Below are 8,246 nucleotides of genomic sequence, written 5' to 3' on the forward strand. Positions count from 1 at the left end.
CTAATGAGCAGTCGTGCCACCATGAAAACAACACGCGACACTACCCAGAATGCCGTTCGGCCAGCCTTGCCATATTCTCTCTGGGAAAAGTCCTGAAGTGACCTGGGATCAGGCTCATCAGCCCCTGTCACTTACACACTGACACCAGACCGATCCAGCAGCTATAGCGATGACTCCCTGAGCCTCTGCCCGCCGGCTGATTAGGACGAGCCGGGTCTGATCACCTGAGCCTCCGACCGCATTACAATTACACTGACGGAGCGGAGACCTTTCCTACTAATGCTAATGCAGCAGAGTGCCACTGCCGTCTCTCCTGCCGTCCTGGGTGCAACTCAAAATCCACAAAAGCCGTTTAAGAAACTCTACATGTGTACAAACAATCCCACTTCCACCCGGTTCACACACATTATACACGTTGCTTTTATCTTCTTGCAATCCGATCTTAATGACTCCATTAACTGAGAGGCCATTAGCGGCATTCACTTTATGGCCAGCCAAACAGCCCAGCCGGGAACGCATTACGGAAAGGGCATGTGTGTCCTAATGTCCACTTCTTGTCACCGTCCTCATACACATACACACACACACACGCACACGCTCATGCGCTCGCTCAATCTTTTCCCCCCAAGGCCAGCTAGCCTGAAGCCAGCAGGAGTGGACAAACGACTGAGCAAACAGGGAGATCTTTTGTGCTCCATTAGGCGATGAGGAGCAAAGGTTTAGTGCATGCAGCAGTGTGTCGCGCTGGTGGTCAAGCGGGCGGAGGGTTGAAGGCGGATGAAACCGAAGTGCTGCTCGGTGTTATAAGATATCTCGGATCCCAAATTAGCCCCGGCCCGCTTTGGAGCAGTAGCTGTCGGAAACACTTGAGGGAGGAGCTGTCACGCGAGCGGCATCGTGGGGCCGAGGAGCAGCAGCCAGTCACGGCGAAGACTCGACAAGGAAATGATGGATTCAGCGTCGATGACAGTTTGACGATTATCTGCTGTAACTGAACACGATGATCCTTTTCAGGAGGGTTCAACATTTCCCGCTACATTACAGCACAGTCGGAAAAAAAAAACCCCGCAGCTGACCACCTTTGACGGAAGAACAGATGCTCCCACCAAAGAACCCGAGAAATGATTAATGACGCAAACGGTGTGACATTGTGCATTTGTACAAACAATAACATGAGAGGGAAATGAGTATAGAACGATAATGTCAGGCAGGAGGAAAAAGGGGGGAAATAAAAGTCTGAACCGGCAATTAGCAAATCCGACCCTGAGGGGAGATGTGATCAGTGATCTGAAAGGACCTAACTGGTACAAACAGGGGCAACGGGAAGCTCAACATGAAAGATCCTCTTATGAGCCATGTGCGCTTCTGCCACAGTTCAGACCGAGTGGAGTGAAATGATTGCAGCGTACTGTACCAACGTAAGACACTGTCGCCTGGAAACGAATTTTAAAGAGTCACACAAACGTGAAAACAGATCATTTGGCACATCTTCTCCATATCGCGTGTTTTCTCCGTGTCTGGACTCGCTGAGCGGAGCGAGCGCCTTTCAACATGGATGCTTTCTGACTGGAGCTGGACGGGTTCCTCACTGTGACTCACACAGTTACTTTGTGACCACGGGGGCTCGGCCGGGAGCGCCGGGGATCGGAGTTCATTCCACGTCACCGAAGCAAATGCTCTTCATGACATGTACATGGAACCTCCAGTAGATGACAAATGTGCTGCACAGGAACGGAAACCCAAAATGAATGGTTGCCAACTGCCAGTGGTTAGGGGCTGTTTGAAGTTGGTGCCGTGTGTCATAATTCATTGATTTCGTTTTTGTGCCCTCAGCTCCGGTTTGTTATTTGCTACTCTTACACTACACTATCAAGCTAAATGCATCTTTGCCGTTCCCTGCTCCAAGCTCATCTTTAGCTCGACAGGCAAATGGTCGCTCCTGCTGAGAGGAAAATGGAGATGCTTCATATCTCATGGGAAGGGGGGTTTGAACCAAGCCCTACCCTGATATTACTGCAGTTGGTTTCCGACGGTTGTTCTTTACTTCCGCTGAGCAGCACTGGACAGCGGCTGCCACTGCCTGCTTGGTTTGCCGTCTCTCTCTCCCTCTCTCTCTCTCTGTCTCTCTGGAGGGAGGGAGGGAGGGAGGGAGGGAGGGAGGGAGGGAGGGAGGGAGGGAGGGAGGGAGGGAGGGAGGGAGGGAGGGAGGGAGACCATTTATCAACGACCAGAAGAACACGTATCGATGTGTTACATAGCCTGGGAATTCAGCTTTTATTACACTTTAAACTGCAAGGTCAACTTGGCAGGAATCTGTGTCAAAGCTGTCAAGCGCAAAAAAACATGAAACAAATAGCCCACCCAGAGGATGCGGAGTAAAACATGGAGATAAGGGGCGTGCGAGTCCCCGAGAGTACCTTGGTTTATGTTTACACATGTGATATCGAGTAATATACCGAGTGCCGTCCCTGTGCACTTGTGCTTTTTCTCGCCCCTTCGGAGCTGACAGTGCAAGAGATAAGACGAAGGAAATTTACGGCGCATTACTGATGATCCATTGGAGAAGCAAACATCTGGAGCGGCCATATTTTTTCCACCATATCCTTTTGTTTACGGCCACTTGTCCCCGACTCTCTCACTCAGCGAACAGGCAGCGAAACCATGTTGCTCAGCTCGGCCTCTCGTGACACTGTAATGTAGTCAGTGCTGTGGAGCCTTTGATGCCATCATATGCCACAGCTCCTCCTCCCTTCTCCGGGCTCTCTGACAGTGACAAAGGGGATCGGCAGCAGTGTGTTATCAGTGTGCAGCTGCAGTAATCGTATTATTTAGTAATCTTAATTCTGAGTGGCTGACCAACAGTGTGAACAAAGCCGGGCCTTGCTAAGCCCATCAGAGTGCTCCCGTGGAGCAGAGGTCTTTTCCTGCTCCACGGCCCCTCTAGACCCACTCTCTCCCTTTCCCCTCTCTGTTTCTCACCCTCCCTCCTCTACGCGTCCTCCTCTCTGTTGCTTTTCGGTCTCTCACCCTCACTCATCCCTCCCCTTCTCCTCTTGTTCCTCTATCTCCAGAATGTTTGTCAGTCTCTCTCTCTCTCTCTCTCGCTTTTCCTCCCTTTCCTTCCCTTTTTCTCCCTCCACCCTCCCCATCTCTCCGTCTCCGCACCGCTCTGAGCTGGGAGTTTGTGTAATGGCGTTATTCACAGTTCATTGGTCTGTTTGAAGGGACTATCTTGATTGAGCGTCTCCCGGTGCAGGGGCCTGGTGACTGTGGGAGTCTATAAAGATGTGGATGTGTCCGCGGAGATAGATGGCCTTCGCAATATGCAGGACATTGCAGGGGCTAGCTCGCCATATGGGCGTTCATTCAGGGAAACACATAGGGAGATAAGAGAGAGGCTGAAAGAATATGCTGCTGGGGGATAATGCTCAGGGCATTAGATGTGAAATGGAGGCAACAAAGAACTAGTCAGGGAATCAGAGTCATTCTCATTAGCTGGTTCACCCTCTTCAGTTTTAGCCCCCCCCCCCCCCCCCATCTCCTCTCCATCTCACCCTAATGAATGCAGTGCACAGTACACTGACACAGAACCCAAAAAATGCTCCGAGAAGCAAAAATACTCACCACTAATTAGTTCAAATTGACCTCAGGACTAATATATAGGCTTGTGCACACACACACACACACACACACACACACACACACACACACACACACACACACACACACACACACAGAGAAAGGCACCTCCCTTTCCTCTTTCTGACACCACTGTGATGCTGTTGTAAGCTTGGCTGTAAGATCAAAATCTCTTTCTTTGGCAGAAATACACACACTCTCACACCCACACACACATACACACAATTTCACACACAGAGACACACACGCTCACACAGTCACACACACTCAAATTGCCTGGAGCAGAGGAAAGCACAGGAAAGCAAATCGGCTGCGAAGACACCATAAAACCAACACTTCAGAAAAAAAGGACCACGTCTGTGATTCTGCATGCGTGAGGTGAATGCAGGCTAATGACATGCACACACACACACACACACACACACACACACACACACACACACACACACACACACGGAGAAGGAGAGAGAGTCCTACTTACGGAATGAATCAGATGGTATCAGAAGCACTGTGCCATACTATTGCTGTAGTAGTGAGTCAACACAGGCGTTGCGATCTGAGGCCACAGGGTTTCAGCACTTTGAGCCGAGCAGGGGCTGCTGGGGGGCTCGGGCGGGGGGGTAGTCAGTGGGGTTCACACTGTTTAGAAACCCAGAGGATTCCAGTGTTTATGTTCAGTTGGAGGAAATGAATCCCTTAAAGATCGAGCCCAGAAAATCAACAAAGGAGAGGTTCAATTCTTTGCACAATGAGGAATTGACTGGACCAGTGTTTGTCTTTCCCTCTGTCTGTTACATCTTAGGGGTAAAAAAAGCCCCAAAAGATGAAGGATAGAAATAGCAAGAGTCCGTCTTGACAGGAAAAAAAACAGGGAAGAGGTGAAAAAATGTGTCAATCAAAGTAGGCGTCCACCTTTCCTCTTACGCTGTCTCTCTCTCTCTCTGCTTCCCTCTGTCTGCCCACCTCTTGTTCTCCTCAGGACGGCGCGGCGGCCTACGAGCAGAGGAACACGGGCATCAGAGAAACCAATCACCTCGCCAGACGACCAGAGAACATAAAGGAGTAAATGACAAGCAGATGAGGGGGAGGATTTTCAACACCTGCTCTCTCTCTCTCGTTCTCCGTTTCTCCCTCTCTCTCTCTCTCTCTCTCCAACCTGTATTTCCTCTCTAGTAACAGCCTCCTCCCTCCCCACCTGTTTTCTTAAGAGTATGCTCTCGCCGCCGTGGAAACTGGAGTGGATGCAGAGGAAGTGAGATTCTCCACCACACTACAAACAGGGGGACGCTCCTCTTCTTCCTTTCTAGCCTTCTCTCTGTCTTTTCCTCGCACACTGCATGGAATGACAATGAATCACATGCTGTCGACTGTGCCGGTCGCTGGGTGTCTGCCTGGCTCGCTGCCTGACACTTGGAATTCGTCTGCGTCTTCCTGTCTGTCTTCCTGTCTGTCTGTCTGTCTAACCGGCCTCACAGCTTGTCTCTCATTCGCTATGGCTGTCTGTTTACCGGGCCATCCCTCAGTCCGTCCGCCTGCCAAACACTAAGATGCAGACCAGGCAGGTGCAAGGGGTCATAACCCAACTGGGCTGCTCAAGTGCCCCCCCTGGTGTAAATCCAGGCCCCTCCCCTACCCATTGCGCTAACTAGCCTCCGACACGACACAGACGAATTAGAAACGGATTGGGAGTCTCAGGGAAGGTTTCCAACCACCCTGTTTAATTCTCAATCTTTCTTTTCTCGTCTTCTCTTCTTTCTCTCTCTCTACCTGCTTCACTCTATTCCTCCGCTCCGTCTTTCTCCTCGGTGCCAGTCTCTCCGCTCGTTATCTATTCTGGACAGTCTGTCCCTCTTCACTCTCCGTCACAGAGGGAGGATGGAGAAGAATGGAGCTGCTTTATAATGTATTTTTTTCCGCAATGTGTGAGAAAGATGGTCAAAAGAAGTATGGGATAAAGAGAAGTTGTTGTTTTTTTAATTGTTCTTTTGAAAAAAGAGAAATTTGCAAAACCCTCCTCTCTGGCAATAAATTAGAGCAGAAAGCCTCTGGAGAGGGGATTCTTCAATTACTTGCTTTTGCCCACAGGCCAATCTGGCAAAGTTGCCCAGCTCTGAGGTGTGCACAAAAGTGATGTGATCTCAAAAGGATATCCGGTCGATAAATCCGGACATGTCCAAAAGCTCCGTACCATTGCTCGAGCATCACTGCAGTCCTAGTTCATATCTTGTGAAGAAGCTCAGTTGTGCGCTCAACAGGTTGATTTGTTTGTTGTGGATTCCTGCTGTCACCGTCTGCTTCTCTCTGCTTCCTGCGGGCAGCCTCCGGTGACGCTGAATGGCCTGTTCAACCTCAGCTCTGCAGGCCGAGCCCTCGCTGGGATGGTTCAGGCTGATGCTCGGAGTCGGCGGAGGCAGTTAGGTGTGGAAAGCTAGTCGCTGGAGGGTCCATGTTGGCTTCCATGTTGCCCATTTGGTGTCCATCTCGGCAAGTCCTCAGATCTGGAAGGAGAGGTAGAGCAGAGGCAAAGTAGAGGGGAGAGAGAGGGGAGAGTGCGTGAAAGGTTAGCATGGTGACATTTGTGTCACTCTGCCTTATCGCATACGTCATTCTCCTCCTTGTCACTCTCCGCCCTGCCTGTCGTCCCGCTGTCTATTCCGTCCTTGTCACTCTTCCTCCCGACTTTGCTGCTTGTTTGCTCCTTCCTCCTCTCCGCCCGCTCTATCATTTGATCCTTTCTCCCTCTCCCAACAACCTCATCTCCAAACACTGCACCTCCCCCCCCTCCCCATCGTCACATCTCTCCTGTCTTCACTCCATCCAATTTTTACATTTGCACCTTTCATCCAATCATTTCTGCTGTCTTTTTTCCCTTCGATTCCAAAGCACGCCGTCCATCACACACCACAGTGTCCAGGAGGAGACGCATGTGAGGCAGAGCAGTGAGGAGCAGCGAGAGACCTCTCACTGGTGGATGTGCCCGAGGTCGCCGGAGGACTGCAGTCCAGGTTCATAGGTACAACACACACATGACTGATGTCGACCAGGGCTGTCACTCTAATTCCAGATTCAAGTTTGTGTACGAACGTGGGAGAAGGTTTAATATTCATGATCTGATCTAATTCAAACTGACTACAGCAGAAATGGGTGTCTGTCTGAACTACTGCATGGCCTACTGCCCTCAGTTGTTGTTTTCTTTACTGGAGCAAAGAGGAGGAAACTAGTGAGCCATGCTGAATGGATAATTAGGACACCAAAACATGAGACGCACAGGGAGTAGGCTACCTTACTCTAATATACAAGTGAGGCAGCACAAATGAACAGAATCAAGTTAATTCTGAATCATTTCAGCTTTACACTACATGGGCTGTGCTCGAATTACAGCAGCTACAACAAATGCTGTTTGTTAAACTTCATATTTTTGAATGGACAAAATATACTTGGTCTCAGATGGATTGAAAAAACACACAACACAGGGATTACAGCTACAGTTTTAATTAAGTTAGAATTTTAATAAACTTACAGCTCAAAACATCTTATTTAACAGAAGCAAGTGCATCTTTATTTATTTATTTGCTTAATTCCTTATTTATTCGTCTTTTGTTCCACAGCTACACGCAAATGTGTTTTTGAGTTTAATGTTCAATGTTTTTTCTTCAGGGATTTCAGTGAAAATTCAATCTTTTAAATGAAAGAATAAGCAGCTTTATTGAACATTTTTTATATATAAATAAAAAATACGGAGAATAATTTTGAAAAGCATTAATGAAAACATAGAGCGGTCTCTTAACTTTTTAACATTGCATTGCATTACAAACTGATTTTGGATGAGATAAGTTTCCTCCTGTGTTTCAGACAGAATTTGGGACACAGCGATGGTATGTTGTTGTGCTCTTGTGTATTTAATCTGTGTTTACAAATGTACCTTCTAGGACTCAGAACTGATCTGATTTAGTTCTTACTTTGATCAAATCTTCAGCGCCGCAATACATTTCATCACAATTATGTATCCTTCTATTCTGTGCCAAGACTTCCCTTCAAACAAACGGCGTTCCAGACAGACAGTGATGCCTGCAGATGACAGATGGCAAAACTAATTTTCACCTGAGCTTCCACAGATTCCCGTTGAGCTTCTTCTTTTCTCATCTCCATTTCTTAATATCTCACGTCTGCTTTACTCAAAGAGCTCGCCTCAATCTACAGACAGCAGCGGGGAGTCAAATCTCAGCCAGCCAACAGGTGGTCTCACCTCTGTTACTATGCAACAGTTTGCACCTGTTGAATATGGAAGAGTCATTATTTCTGAATTCTCGCTCACCGCTCACCACTGAGTGATGAATGCCTTCTTGATTTAGAAAAGCTCAGAGAAAGCATGGGTTTCTCTAAAAGTAGATGTCATTATTATCTCTTTAAAGAGAACGGAACAAAATCATTAAAGCGGTTTGGTGACTCGTTCCCGTTTCACAGAGTCCACTGAGATGATGTTCCATTTAAAATGAAACATTAGAGGCCATTCAGTGTATCAACTCCAATCAATGGCTGTGTGGATAGATATGACCTTCCTGTGACACCCATATCCTCCTGGGACCAGTTAGGACGAGACCATGTGT

Source organism: Limanda limanda, chromosome 11 (genome assembly GCF_963576545.1).
Source record: "Limanda limanda chromosome 11, fLimLim1.1, whole genome shotgun sequence".
In the NCBI taxonomy this organism is placed as follows: Eukaryota; Metazoa; Chordata; class Actinopteri; order Pleuronectiformes; family Pleuronectidae; genus Limanda; species Limanda limanda.